General features: G+C 44.3%; 1 protein-coding gene and 1 non-coding gene across 7 annotated transcripts in view; both read right to left on the bottom strand.

Annotated features, from left to right (window-relative positions):
* Positions 1-6083, bottom strand: part of MICU1 (mitochondrial calcium uptake 1) — a 229136-nt gene extending 223053 nt beyond the window's left edge. For all 6 annotated transcript variants that reach the window (XM_029060404.2, XM_029060405.2, XM_029060406.2 and 3 more), the window contains exon 1: positions 5970-6083. The gene's annotated coding sequence lies outside the window, so the exon portion shown is untranslated. The remainder of the gene's footprint in view (positions 1-5969) is intronic.
* Positions 6084-13214: 7131 nt separating this feature from the next.
* LOC114810565 lies at positions 13215-13352 on the bottom strand. Its single transcript, XR_003758260.1, has one exon. It is a non-coding gene; the product is annotated as a small nucleolar RNA SNORA7 (small nucleolar RNA).
* Between the last annotated feature and the right edge of the window lie 2074 nt (positions 13353-15426).

Below are 15426 nucleotides of genomic sequence, written 5' to 3'. Positions count from 1 at the left end.
CACAGCCTAAAGGGAAGCAGTGTGGCTTAGTGCAAAGAGCAATGGGCCTGGAAGTCAGGCTCTAATCCCAGTTCAACCACTTGCCTATTGTGTGTTCCTGGGCAAGTCACTTAATGTCTCTGTGACTCAGTTTTCTCTTCTATAAAATGGGGATTCAATATCTATTCTCCCACCTACTTAAAACATGTCCAACCTGATTATCTTCTAACTACCTTATTACTTAGTACAGAGTTTGGCACATAGTAAGCATTTAATACTTGTATAATTATCGTTATTAATGATGTGGGAGAACACAGCTATTAATCCTCATTTAACAAAGAGGAAACTGAGGCACAGAAAAATTAAGTGAATTCCCCAAAATCATATAGCAGGCAAGGGCTAAACTGGCATTAGGACCCAGGTTTTCTGAGTCTCAATCCTCGACTTTATCCACTAGGCCATGCTTACTGAGCGTCCATTTGACGCAAATGGACCAGTTTTTGAAAGTGCCTAGTCCACTGTACTAGGCATTTGAGAACTGTGGCATTCCAAAGTGCCCAGTTCCCTGTAACGGGGGAGACAAACATAAAAATGTTCTTCTGCCTACTCCTGTCCACTTCTCTAAATTGGTACCGTCACTTTGGATTCTGCTTCTATCTTCAACAGGTACCAGACCCAGTGACTCCCCCAGTCTGATGTTCACTGAAAGCTTAATAAGCAGGATTATCCCACCCTCCGTCACAGGTGAACAAGACTGTGAGCCCGTTGTTGGGCAGGGATTGTCTCTATCTGTTGCCAAATTGTACACTCCAAGTGCTTAGTATAGTGTTCTGCACACAGAAAGTGCTCAATAAATACGACTGAATGAATGAATGAAACAACAGCACTGACATTTGAGAGACACCACTTGCTACATTCCCCCACTGCAGAAAATGACCCTGGAGAAGTGCCAATATTTTCCAGTTTATTGATATAAGCCAAGCTGTGAATCAATCAATGGCATTTATTGAGCGCTTACTCTGTGCAGAGCACTGTATTCAGCGCTTGGGGAAGTACAATTCAACAGAATTAGTGGACACCTTCCCTGCCCATAATAAGCTTAAAGTCTTCTTTTAGCTCTACCATGCAGGTCACTAATTTATAATTATACATTTTTATCCCTATTGCACACGAGAGGCTTACATTCACCAAAATAAAAGGATTTTCATAACTCAAGTACAGGTTAATGAACAAGGCTTGTCAATCCAGTTCAGCTGTACCTGTATCAAGTATCACTTGCCCTTTTATTTTCTTAAATTAAACAAGATCTTGTAAATATCCAATGACTTGATGTCTTCTTAGCTTTGCTCTTGAATGTAATTATATGATTGAAGGCCTCGAAAAGTACTATCAACAGATAGGATTAACTACTACTTTTAAACTTTATACCTAGTTTAATGGATGTAATTTGCCCCAGTAAGGCTAAGTGATTGCTACATTATAAATGTCAAACACTTGAATGAGGGAAACACAGAACTTGGCAAGTAATTAGAAAATGTGCAATGTGACTTCAAATACTCAAAACTGAGCCGTGTTAACTGACTACTTAGCAACCACAGTTGCCCAACTAGCGGATGACTAAATGATGATCCATTATAAAAATAACCTGATACCCCTACTGTGTCACAGAAAATATTTACCCAAATATTTACTGAGATACAAAGTGTTCATATTAGGACTTCCTACGCATGAATTAGGCCAAAATCATCATGACTAGTTTGGTGGGGGAAGGGATGAAGGGCAGGGAAGAGGTTGGAAGGTTGTGTTCATCCACTGTTATCCCATTTGGTAAGAACCATGTTTCCACATTAAAGGCCACAATAACAACCTATATTTTTCACGAACCTAAATAAATAAACGGATAACCAGCCACCTGTCCTTGATCACTTCATCGGGTAGCCTACCAGAAGTTAAGGGGCTACAACATTAGCATCTCTTTAAATTCAGCCCAATGCTCTGATTCTCCAGGGTGTTTAGGACTTGCTGGGTTTTGTCATTACTTAAACTACACTGAAAAACGGTGTTATTTGCAATATTTTAGTTTTTGAACATCTCTAGATTCTAAATTACAGAATTTAAAAAACATTTATAAACAAGTAGTTAGGAACCCAAATTCAGAATACAGACTTCTTTCCATCGGGTAATGACCTCACCCCATCACTCTCATTCCTACCATCAACACGGACACAAGGCCTATTTTGGTCATACAACAAGCAAACCAAGGCATCTTCTTCAGTTAAATCCTTTGCTAGAAACGAACTTCACCATCTACTTTCTCAAGCACATGGAAATGGACTATTCCAAACACAAGACCACAACCAGAAGTAGGTCAACTCTCATTTATACGCCTTAAAAACAACAGAAAGGATGGAGGGGAGAATATAAATAAGAGAAGTAGCGTGGCCTTGCCAGAAGAGTCCGGGCTTGAGAGTCAGAGGACTTGGGTTCTAATCCCAGCTCCACCACTTGTCAGCTGTGTGACCTTAGGCAAGCCACTTAACTTCTCTGTGCCTCAGTTACCTCAACTGTAAAATGGGAACGAAGACTGGCTCACGTGGGACAATCTGATTACCGTGTATCTACCCCAGTGCTTAGAACATTGCTTGGCACACAGTAAGTGCTTAATACCATAATTATTATTATTATAAATTCCAGATAATTAAAAATTGGTGAAGTGGCTTGGATTTCCAGTGGGCAGGGCAGGGAGGCAGAACTAGGCGAAGGAGACAGCAATTTTAGTAACGTATGGAAAAATATAGAAAAAGTTAAAGAGAGGGTGAGATTACCCTCAGGAGAAGTTAAAAACTGTGACTCACAAGTCCATCAATCACATTTATTGAGCACATACTGTATGCAGAGCACTGTACTAAGTGCTTGGGGGAGAACAACATAACAGAATTGGTAGGGCACGTTCCCTGCCCACATTTATGGATAATAAATTGACAGGTGTGGGGAGCAGCTTTAATTTACAATGTGTGAAGTCAGTTATATTTATTGAGCAATTATTGTGTGCAGAGTACTGTACTAAGCAATTGGGAAATTACAGTATTACAAAGAACAGACACAATCCCTGCCCTGGTCGGGGGGTTCTCAAAAAAGAGAGGACTTTAGCAACTAAAGCGCAGGTTTTAACTTTATGGCCTTCCCTCCAAATGCAGCCTTGTTGGGTGCTTTTGGGAGAGCCAGTAGGATGACAGTTGCCCCTGGGATTTGACTTTTAATAATGATGGCATTTGTTAAGCACTTACTATGTGCAAAGCACTGTTCTAAGCGCTGGGGAGGATACAAGATGATTAGGTTGTCCCACGTGGGGCTCACAGTCTTAATCCCCATTTTACAGATGGGGTAACTGAGGCACAGAGAAGTTAAGTGACTTCCCCAAAGTCACACAGCTGACAAGCGGCTGAGCCGGGATTTGAACCCATGACCTCTGACTCTCGAGCCCGAGCTCTTTCCATCATAGAGAAGCAGCATGGGGTAGTGGTTAGATCCCGGGCGTGGGAGTCAGAGGTCATGGGTTTTAGTCACTTGTCTGCTGTGTGACCTTGGCCAAGTCATTTCACTTCTCTGTGCCTCAATAATCTCACCTGTAAAATGGGTGTCCAGCTCGATTTGCTCATAATGAGGATGATGGCATTTGCTATGAGGAGCAGGGTGGCTCAGTGGAAAGAGCCCGGGCTTGGGAGTCAGAGGTCATGGGTTCAAATCCCGGCTCTGCCACTTGTCAGCTGTGTGACTGTGGACAAGTCACTTCACTTCTCTGGGCCTCAGTTACCTCATCTGTAAAATGGGGATTAAGATTAAGCCCTCCCTTTCCCTCTGCTCCTCCTCCCCTCCCCATTCCCCCTTCTCCCACTCTCTGCTCTTCCTCCTTCCCCGCCCCACAGCACTGTGCATATCTGTATATATTATTTTATTACTCTATTTATTTGGTTAATGATATGTATATATCTATGACTCTATTTATCTTGATAATAGTGAAACCAGATGTTGTCTATGTCCCCTCTTTTAGACTATGAGCTTGTTTTGGGGCAGGGATTGACATCTGGTGCCGAATCGTACATTCCAAGCGCTTAGTACAGTGCTCTGCACATAGTAAGCGCTCAATAAATACGATTGAATGAATGACTGTGAGCCCCACGTGGGGCAACCTGATCACCTTATATCCACCCCCAGTGCTTAGAACCGTGCTTTGACAGAGTAAGCGCTTAACGAATATCATTATCAGCGCTTAGACCAGTGCTTGGCACACAGTAAGCGCTTAACAAATGCCATCATTATTATTATTAAGTGCTTACTAAGTGCCAAGCACTGCTCTAAACGCTGGGGGAGATCCAAGGTAATCAGGTTGTCCCACGTGGGTCTCACAGACTTCATCCCCGTTTTACAGATGAGATCACTGAGGCACAGAGAAGTGAAATGACTTTCCCAAAGTCACCCAGTAGACAAGTGGAGGAGTCGGGATTAATAATAATAATAATAATAACGTTGGTATTTGTTAAGTGCTTACTAGGTGCCAAGCACTGTTCTAAGCACTGGAGTAGATAGGAGGCAATCAGGCTGTCCCACGTAGGGCTCACAGTCTTAATCCCCATTTTACAGATGAGGGGACAGAGGTACAGAGAAGTGAAGTGACTTGCCCACAGTCACACAGCTGACAAGGGGCAGAGCCTGGATTCGAACCCATGACCTGTGGCTCCCAAGCTCTTGCCACCCAGCCACGCTGCTTCTCCCACCCCAGCGCTTTGCAGAATACGTGGCACCCCAATAAGCGCTTCCCCGACCCCAGGACGCTGATGCTGATGGTGCAGCAGGGCTCAGCGGCCAGAGCCCGGGCCTGGGAGTCAGAGGTCGTAGGTTCTAATCCCCACTCCGCCCCTTGTCTGCTGGGTGACCTCGGGCAAGTCGATTCCCTTCTCTGGGCCTCACTGGGTTCATCTGTAGATTTCAAAAAAAAAAAAAAAGGCAAGCCCCACGTGATGACCCTGTATCTCTCCCCAGCGCTTAGAGCAGTGTTCAGCACAGAGAAGCGTGGCTCAGTGGAAAGAGCCCGGGCTTGGGAGTCAGCGGTCATGGGTTCAAATCCCGCCTCTGCCACTTGTCAGCTGTGTGACTGTGGGCAAGTCACATCACTTCTGGGGTCCTCACTTATCTGGAAAATGGGGATGAAGACTGGGAGCCTCACGTGGGACCACCTGATGACCCTGTATCTCCCCCAGCGCTTAGAACAGTGCTCCACACATAGTAAGCGCTTAACAAATACCAACATTATTATTATTAACCTCGGGGCTTCACTGATCTCACCTGGAAAAGGGGGGTGAAGACTGTGAGCCTCACGTGGGACAACCTGATGACCCTGGATCTCTCCCAGCGCTTGGAACAGTGTTCTGCACATAGTAAGCGCTTAACAAATACCAACATTATTATTATTAATCTTGGGGCCTCACTGATCTCATCTGGAAAAGGGGGATGAAGACTGGGAGCCTCACGTGGGACAACCTGATGACCCTGGATCTCCCCCAACGCTTAGCATAGTGCTCTGCACATAGTAAGCGCTTATCAAATACCAACATTATTATTATTAATCTTGGGGCCTCACTGATCTCATCTGGAAAAGGGGGGTGAAGACTGGGAGCCTCACGTGGGACCACTTGATGACCCTGGATCTCTCCCAGCGCTTGGAACAGTGCTCTGCACATAGTAAGCGCTTAACAAATACCGACATTATTATAATTAATCTCGGGGTCTCATCTGGAAAAGGGGGATGAAGATTGGGAGCCCCACGTGGGACAACCTGATGACCTTGGATCTCCCCCAGCGCTTAGAACAGTGCTCTGCACAGAGTAAGCGCTTAACAAATACTATTATTATTATAGTCAGCGCTTAATAAATAGCATGGTGGTTATTATGGTGCTGAGTAGTTAAGGAGGAGGGGGGACGGGGGTCCTTACCCGGCTCCGATGCCCGCGCTGGCCAGACGGACAGACGGCCGGTCCTGCCCGCCGCCCCTCCTATCGACTCCAGCTCCGGCTCCGGCTCCGACTCCGGTTCCGGGTCTTCCTCCTTCCCCGCCTCTAGCGTCTCCCCCTTAGGGCGCATGCGCGCGCGATAGCCACCGCCCCCCCCACCACCATAGAGCGCGCCCGAGCGGATAGACAAGCCCGGAGCCCCTCGCTCGCCGTCACATGACCCCCCGTGCCGCGGGGGCAGTCGGGATGGGGGCGGGCGACGGGCGGCCGAGCGGAGCGTCCGCCGAATCCCCATCCATCCGCTGAATCCCCGTCCATCCGCTGAATCCCCGTCCATCCGCTGCCCGATCGGCCTCGGCCGGCTGGTCCCGGCCCACTCCCGCCTTCCCCTCACCTTCAAGTTGCCATCCCTCATTGTCTTTTTCAGATTAGACTTTCATCCATTCCCTCCGTGGGATTTATCACCTTGTATCTATCCCAGCGCTTAGAATAGTGCTTGGCACATGTTATTACATGTTATTATGTGATTATATTGTATGTTATATGAAACATGTTCATTATATATTATATGTGATCATACATTATATTACATTTAATATGATATGTGATTGTATTATATTAATTATATTATAATATATGTGATTATATTATATTATGTAAACGCTTAATAAATACCACCATTAAGCCCCACGTGGAACAACCTGATCACCTTGTATCGATCCCAGCGCTTAGAACAGTGCTCGGCACATGTTATTACATGTTATGTGATTGTAATATATTATAATTATATAATATATATTGTATGTTATATTGTTATGTAAGCACTTAATAAATACCACTGTTAAGCCCCACGTGGGACAACCTGATCACCTTGTGTCTATCCCAGCGCTAAGAACAGTGCTTGGCACATAGCGAAGCAGCATGGTGCAGTGGAAAGAGCCCGGGCTTGGGAGTCAGAGGTCATGGATTTGAATCCTAGCTCTGCCCCTTGTCAGCTGTGTGAGTGTGGGCAAGTCACTTCACTTCTCTGGGCCTCAGTGACCTCATCTGTAAAATGGGGATGGAGACTGTGAGCCTCATGTGGGACAACCTGATTACCCTGTATCTCCCCCAGCGCTTAGAACAGTGCTCTGCACAGAGTAAGCACTTCACAAATACCAACATTTTTATTTATCGAACGTTTCCTAATGATGGTGGTATTGATTTTATTTATCATGATGATGTTGTCTTGTTTCTGTCCGTCTGTCTCCCCTGATTAGACTGTAAGCCCGTCAAAGGGCAGGGACTTGTACATTCCAAGCGCTTAGTACAGTGCTCTGCACATAGTAAGAGCTCAATAAATACTATTGAATGAATGAATGAATGAATGAATGAATGGATTAAGGGCTTACTACTTATAATAATAATGTTGATATTTCTTAAGTGCTTATTATGTGCGAGCACTGTTCTAAGCACTGGGGGAGATACAGGGTCATCAGGTTGTCCCATGTGAGGCTCCCAGTCTTCATCCCCATTTTACAGATGAGAGAACTGAGGCCCAGAGAAATTAAGTGACTTGCCCACAGTCACACAGCTGACAAGTGGCAGAGCTGGCTTCGAACCTGTGACCTCTGACTCCCCAGCCCAGGCTCGTTCCACTGTGCCACACTGTTTCTCTTAGCACTGTTCTTAGCACTGGGATAGATACAAAGTGATCAGGTTGTCCCACGTGGGGCTTAATGCTGGTATTTATTAAGCGCTTATAATGTGCCGAGCACTGTTCTAAGCGCTGGATTAGATACTAGGTGATCAGGTTGTCCCACGTGAGGCTCACAGTCTTCATCCCCATTTTACAGATGAGGGAACTGAGGCCCAGAGAAGTGAAATGACTTGCCCAGAGTCATACAGCTCGCAAGTGGCGGAGGCGGTATTAGAACCCACTACCTCTGACTCCCCAACCTGGGATCTTTCCACTGAGCCACGATGCTTCTCGTGCTGCTGACTCTTTGCAGAGCATTATACTAAGCACTTGGAAAGTATGGTACAGCCATCCCTCTTTTCTTTTAAGAGTATTTGTTCATTCATTCAATTATTCAATGGGATTTATTGAATGCTTACTGTGTGCAGAGCACTGTACTAAGCGCTTGGAAAGTACGGTACGGCCATCCCTCTTTTTTTTTAAGAGTATTTGTTCATCCAGTCAATTATCTGTTCATTCGATCGGGTTTATCGAATGCTTACTCTGTGCGGAGCACTGTACTAAGCGCTTGGAAAGTATAACTGGGCACCAGATAGTGACAATCCCTGCCCAACAATGGGCTCACAGTCTAGAAGGGAGAAGACAGACAGCAAAACACACACTTACTATGTAGTTAAGCATTTAGTATGTACTAAGCATGGCTCAGTGGAAAGAGCCCTGGCTTGGGAGTCAGAGGTCATGGGTTCTAATCCCAGCTCCGCCGCTTGTCAGCTGTGTGACTTTGGGCAAGTCACTTCACTTCTCTGGGCTTCAGTTACCTCATCTGTAAAATGGGGATGAAGACTGTGAGCCCCACGTGGGATAACCTGATCACCTTGTATCCCCCCAGCGCTTAGAACAGTGCTTTGCACATAGTAAGTGCTTATCAAATACCATCATTATTATTATAACTAGGCACTTTACTAAGCACTGGAGTAGATATTCATTCATTCCATTGTATTATTGAGTGTTTCCAAAGCACTGTACTAAGCGCTTGGAAAGTACAGCAATAAAGAGAAACAATCCCTGCCCACAACGGGTTTACAGTCTGGGGCGGGGTGGGGGTGGCGGTTGCGGGGGGCAGACATCAAAACAAGTTCTTACTATGTTCCAGGCACTATACTAAGCACTGCAGTAGATACAAGGTAATCAGGTAGTAGCTTTGTGGGTGGGTGTGGGGTGGAGGAGGCAAGAGGAAGGAGGCAAAGGGCAATCAGACTAGTATTGGGGGGTGGAGTTACTCCATCTAGGTTCAGACTGTAAACTCGTTTTGGCAGGGAATGTGTTTATTGTTACAGTGCACTCTCCCAAGCGCTTAGTACAGTGCTCTGCACACAGCCAGCACTCAGTAAATACCACTGAATAAATGAGGGAATGAATGAATGAACACAAACCTTTCTTTCCAGGAGGCATCTGCAAACCACAGTGTAAAGAGCCTGGGCTTCGGAGTCAGAGGTCATGGGTTCGACTCCCGGCTCTGCCACTTGTCAGCTGTGTGACTGTGGGCAAGTCATTTCACTTCTCTGGGCCTCAGTTACCTCATCTGTAAAATGAGGCTTAACTGGGAGCCTCACGTGGGACAACCTGATTCCCCTGTATCTACCCCAGTGCTTAGAACAGTGCTCTGCACAGAGTAAGTGCTTACCAAAGACCAACATTATTATTATTATTAGTTGGACGGCACCGTTGAAGCCAGAACTTTTTTATTTTCCAAAAGACAGATTCATGAATAAACATCATTGTAATGGAATCATCGCTATTTTGCATCAATACAGAAACGTGAAGTGTCCATTAATGATCTTCAAAACGTATTGCTATTGCTCTTCAAAATAGCCGAGCAGAGAAAATCGTAGAAATACAGGACGTAGAGCATAAAGAATAAACACTGCCCAGACTTTTGTTATTTATTTCACTTAGTAGGCTGAGCCCATTGTCATTTTTTACCTCCCCCTGGCAGTTTTCCCTCTGACACACCCTTTCTGTGAGGATCCTATTAGTTAGGGTTGGTAGTGACGTCCTCAAATGGGAGAACAACAAATGGTTTAAGATTGGCAAACCCAGCAGCAACAACCTGTTCTGCGGAGTCGACAGGCCAGACACGGCTAAACAGACATCCCGGATAGATCCATAATCTAAACGGTGACACCTCATCAACTACATCGTGCTGTGGCTGAGAGACCTCAAAGATGTATAGATCACAGCAGCCAGGCCTGAAACAGGGCCCTAGATAGACTAGCGTCCGATTCTCTGCAAGTTCACAGTAACTAGCACCAGTGCGCTTAGCACAGTGCTCTGCACACAGTAAGCACTCAATAAATATGATCGAATGAAACAGTGATCTCAGAACTGACAGAACAGTTAAACGTTTAAGCTCCTGGAAAACCGAAGGCATCTCAAGAAGCCGTTGAAACAGAAAACTCTGTATAAACAATGATGAGCATTTCTCCAAAATAATAATGATGACAATTAAGATATTTGGAGTGCTTGGCACAGAGTCAGAGCTTAACAAATACCATAATTATTATAATATATGATATAATATATAATAATTACAATAATGTTATAATATATTGATTATTATAATATTGATAAATATGGTATTTGTTAAGTGCTGACTCTGTGCCAAGCACTGTTCTAAGCACTGGGGTGGATACAGGGTAATCAGGTTGTCCCATGAGGGGCTCACACTTTTCATCCCCATTTTACAGATGAGGTAACTGCGCCACAGAGAAGTTGAGTGGCTTGCCCAAGGTCACACAGCACGTGTTGGCAGAGCTGGAATTATTATTATTCGTTTTTATTAAGTCCTACTAGTTGTCATTCGTTGTACTAAACCTGGGGTAGATACAAGATGATCGGATTCATTCCCTGTCCACAACAAGCTTACAGTTCACTAACGTCTTATAGAAATCTATGTGGCAACCTACAAATAAAGTAAAAGAGCATGTGTGATAGATGGTGAGAAAGGGGAAGAGAACCGGTAACAAATACCCCTGATTGATGGTTGCTTAATGGATTGATTATGCAGATCACCATGACACCAAGAACTTCTACACATCATCATTATGGGCAGGGAACACATCACCGAATTCTGCTATATTATACTCTCCCAAGCACTTAGTACAGTACTCTGCACATAGTAAGTGATCAATAGATGCCATCATTATTAATAATAATAATAATTGATCATTAAATCACTGTGGGGCTCTATATGGATGTGATGTATGTATCACAGCACTTTGGACTCATCATAGATAAAGAGAGAATACTGAATAGATGGGGAAACTTCACTTCAATAGCTTCCTCAACTCACCTGTTATTACTGAAGAGGAGACCTAGAAAACCTAGAAAAGTCTAACCTGCAAAGACCCGGCACTTCTCTCAACTGCTGGGGAATTCAAACAGCAGTCAGAGCCATGAAAAATAGCAAAATTCCTGGGCATCAGGCCATATTATCTGCAATCTATATATCCATAATTTATTATAACCATAATTTATTTATTATAGCTGTAATTTATTTTTAGTAATGTCTGTCTCTCCCTCTAGACTGTAAGCTTGTTATGGGCAGGGAGCAGGTACACCAACTATGTAGAACTGTACTCTCCCAACTGCTTCGTACAGTCCTTTGCACACCGTAAGTGCTCAATAAATGAGATCAATTGATCGGTAGCTCTACAAGCATGATGGAGACACACTGCTTAAAGACTTATTCAACTCTTCCTCAGCATGTGGAACACTGAACAGATGCCATAGGATCCAGAAGATGCCATCATTATCGCTATCTTCAAAAAGAAAGATGAAAGATTAGATCTGCACCAATATCGTGGCATCTCATTTCTCTCTATTGGCGGAAAGGCCTTAGTCCAAGTAGGCTACTGAAGAATATTGGCAGCTGAATGCTCTTGGAATTCCAGTGTGGTCCAGATCCCAAAAGGGAACATCATCCATGATCTTTGTGACATGCCAGATACAGCAACAGTGTAGGGAACAGCACCAAGACTTCTACGCGTAAGCTCTTCCTCTAGGTTGTAGGCACCATCTCCATTATATTCTACTTTCCCAAGTGCTTAGTACAGTACTTTGCACACAGTAATCAATAAATATGAATGATAAACCTTATGTAACTATTTGGCACCATTAGAAGAGCTGGAATCTAGAAACTACTTAGTAAATTTAGGTATACTGAAAAATTCATTAAGACTTTCAGACTGTTTTGTAATGGCATGGCTGATGAGGTGAGGGCTGCTGGTGCCTTGTCTGATCGGTTCCCAATCACCAGTAGGATAAAACTGGGGTGCACAGTGGAGCCTCTCCCGTTCAATTTATTTATTCTTTGCAGTCCTTTTGGAAGATGCAATAAGAAACCTGGAAGCAGATACTGGAATGTATCCTGCTCCTCCGGAAAGCTCCTACAATCAACAGACTTTGACCGTCTTCCAAAATCTTAGAAAAATGCTATAAGCAGAAGACTGCACTCTAGAGATCCTCACCAGGAAGAAATGCAAATGATAGTAAACTGCTTCATTGAACTAGCCAGGCATTAGTAAGTCTGACATTAAGTCTGAAGAAAATCAAGTTGATGCGTCCGCCAGCACCAGGAAAGTTGTTGACCAAATTTAAGGTCTATAGAGCCGAAGTGCTGCCCATGGTTCTCTACGGCGCTGAGACTTGGACGTCACACGGGCCCTACATCCTCTTCCAGAGTAGATAGAACAGTGCTCGACACATAGTATGCACTTAAAAAATACCGCAATTATCATCATTATTATTAGTTCCAACTGCTTCATTGAGGGGCCACTCAGTATCAAAAGGTGAGATCAGGATGACAAACAGCTAAGTCTTAGAATAAAGTTAGATTCCTAGCTTTCATGCTTTACACATCTCAATATAGTTTTGCTGAGTGGGACATGTTAGGTCAGAGGAGTGAACTGTAAGCTTGTTTTGGGCAGGAAATGAATTTGTCATATTGTTATATTGTACTCTCCCAAGTGCTTAGTTCAGTAAGCACACGTAAGCGCTCAATAAATATGACTGACTGACTGACAGAGTCATATAATAAGCTTAAATCAGGAAATCAAAACAAGGGCAGAGGAACCTATTTTTAAGAATACAGTGAAACGCAGCCCCAGATGAGCAGTGAATCAAGCAATGATACTTATCGAGTGCTTACTGGTTTTTTGTTTTGTATTATTTGGGTTTTTGTTTGTTTGGGTTTTTTCTACAAAGTACCTGGGGAAATACAACAGGGTTGGATGACACATTCCCTGCCCACAGATAACTTGTTGTTGTTCTTGTCTTATGCAGTCGAGTCGTGTCCGACCCCCAGCTACGCCATGGAAACATCTCTCTCAGAACGCTCCACTTCCATCTGCAATCATTCTGGTAGTGTATCTATAGAGTTTTCTTGGTAAAAATCCAGAAGTGCTTCCATTGCCTCCTTCCTTGCAGTAAACGAGTTTCTGTCCTTGACTCTCTCCCATGCCGTTGCTGCCCAGCACAGGTGAGTTTTGACCTGTAGCAGATGGCCTTCCACTCACTAGCCACTGGCCAAGCTAGGAATGGAATGGTTAGGCCTCTGCTTGACTCTCCCTCCTGTACTTGAGACTGGTAGAGTACTGGAAACTCTCCAGGTGCGACCCTGAGAGGGGGACAGATAGCTTACAGTCTAGATAATATATATGGATATATTATATATGTAACTTATGTTGTCCCAAATTGCCTTTTCAGCCACACATGTACCCTTAGTTGAATTACACAATCAGTGGCATCTTCATCCTTGAGCACAAAGGATAACTGTGAATATGGCTCTTGAAATAATTAGCAGGGTCCCAAGGACAACAGTGGGGATATCTGTCCATGCCTGCCCTAGCCACAACACTTCCAGAGCCTGTTTTCACTTGGTCAGACATACACACATCCTTTTTAAGTATCCCCTCAAAGTAGACAGGGATGATAATGCAAAGAATTCCTCAGTCTGAACCACAAGACTTCCAGATGAAGCTTTGCCTCAGATCTGATGAAACTTCCCCTTCTTAGCACCTTACACACACACCCACCCCACCATTGGCTCAGTCTGAAAATTGGATTCACGAGGAGATAGAATAAAGCTTCCAAAACACCTCCCCAGTACCATGTAAAGGTGAAAGGTGGGAAAGCTGCCAAATGCTCCCCGTGGACACCTCATGCCAGAGAAGAGCATTTCAGAAGAGCCAAGAAGAGGCTGTGAAAAAAATAAACCTTAAAATAGACAAAATCGTGTTAACCTAGGGAGAGTTTTAAGGGATGGCTAAAAATGGAGCCAGATATGAACTGTGGTGAGGTATCCGGGGGAAATTTTCCTTGAACGGATTGTCTGGATCTACAACATCATCACCTAGCAACATTGATCATATTAGACCACTTTCAGTCATCGTAAAGACAGACAGACGGTACGAGTCCTGCACTGTAAGGACTGACATCCTAAGAGATATCAATCAATCAAAGGCATTTATTGAGTGCTTACTGTATGCAGAGCACTGGAATTTGCTTACTGTTGTATTATACTCTCCCAAGCTCTTAGGACAGTGCTTTACATGGTAAGCATTCAATAAATACAAATGACTGACTGATTACTAAGCACTTGGAAAAGTACTATATAATAATGCAATAATAATAGAATATATTAATAACATATAATAGAGAATCAGCGTGGCTAAGTGAAAAGAGCACGGCCTTGGAAGTCAGGTCATGGGCTCTAATCCTCGCTCCACCACTTCTCAGCTGTGTGACTTTGGGCAAGTCACTTCACTTCTCTGTGCCTCAGTTACCTCATCTGTAAAATGGGGATTAAGACTGAGAGCCCTATGTGGGACAAACTGATTACCTTGTCTCTACCCCCATCATTTAGAACAGTGCTTAGTACATAGTAGGCACTTAAAAAATACCATTATTATTATAAAGTTGGTAGATACAATCTCTGTCCACAAGAAGCTTTCAGTACATAGGGAGAGGCAGACATTAAAATAAATTACAGATAGGAAGCAGTGTGGCCTAGCGGAAAGAGCAAGGGCTTGGGAGATAGAGGACTTGGTTCTAATCCTGGCTCTGCCCCGTGTCAACCGTGTGACCTTGGGCAATTCACTTAACTTCTCTGTGCCTCGGTTCGCTCATCTGTAAAATGGGGATTAAGACTGTGAGCCCCATCAGGGACAGGCATTGTCTCTACCCCAGTACTTAGAACCGTGCTTGGCACATAGTCAATGCTTAACAAATATCACAGTGATCATCAGCATCATCATTATCAGACGCACACAAGTGCTGTGTGGCTGGGGCGAATATCAAAGTCCTTAAGGGGTGCACAGCCAACTGCATCACTGATGCAAAAGGGAAAGTGGGCAGAGGAAATGAGGGCTTAGTCAGCGAAGGCCTCTTGGAGGAGATGTGATTTTAGGAGGATTTTCAAGGTGAGGAGGTGGCAGATGGCCAGATATGAAGGAGGAGGGAGTTCCAAGCCCAAGGGAGGATGTGGGCAAGGCGTCAGCAGAGGGATTGATGAGGTCGAGGTACAGAGAGTAGGCTAGATTTAGAGGGGTGAATTGTACGGATTGATTTGTAGTTGGAGATGAGTGAGGTAAAGTAGGAGGGAGAGAGATGATTGCCAGAAAGCTGATGAATTTCTGTTTGATGTGGAGGTGGATGGGCAAATATTGGAGGTGTGGTAGGAGTGGGGAGATGTGGACCGAA

This window comes from Ornithorhynchus anatinus, chromosome 3 (assembly GCF_004115215.2).
Source record: "Ornithorhynchus anatinus isolate Pmale09 chromosome 3, mOrnAna1.pri.v4, whole genome shotgun sequence".
Lineage (NCBI taxonomy): Eukaryota > Metazoa > Chordata > Mammalia > Monotremata > Ornithorhynchidae > Ornithorhynchus > Ornithorhynchus anatinus.
Note: the sequence above shows the minus strand (reverse complement) of the source record. Positions and strands in the feature narration are given on the sequence as shown.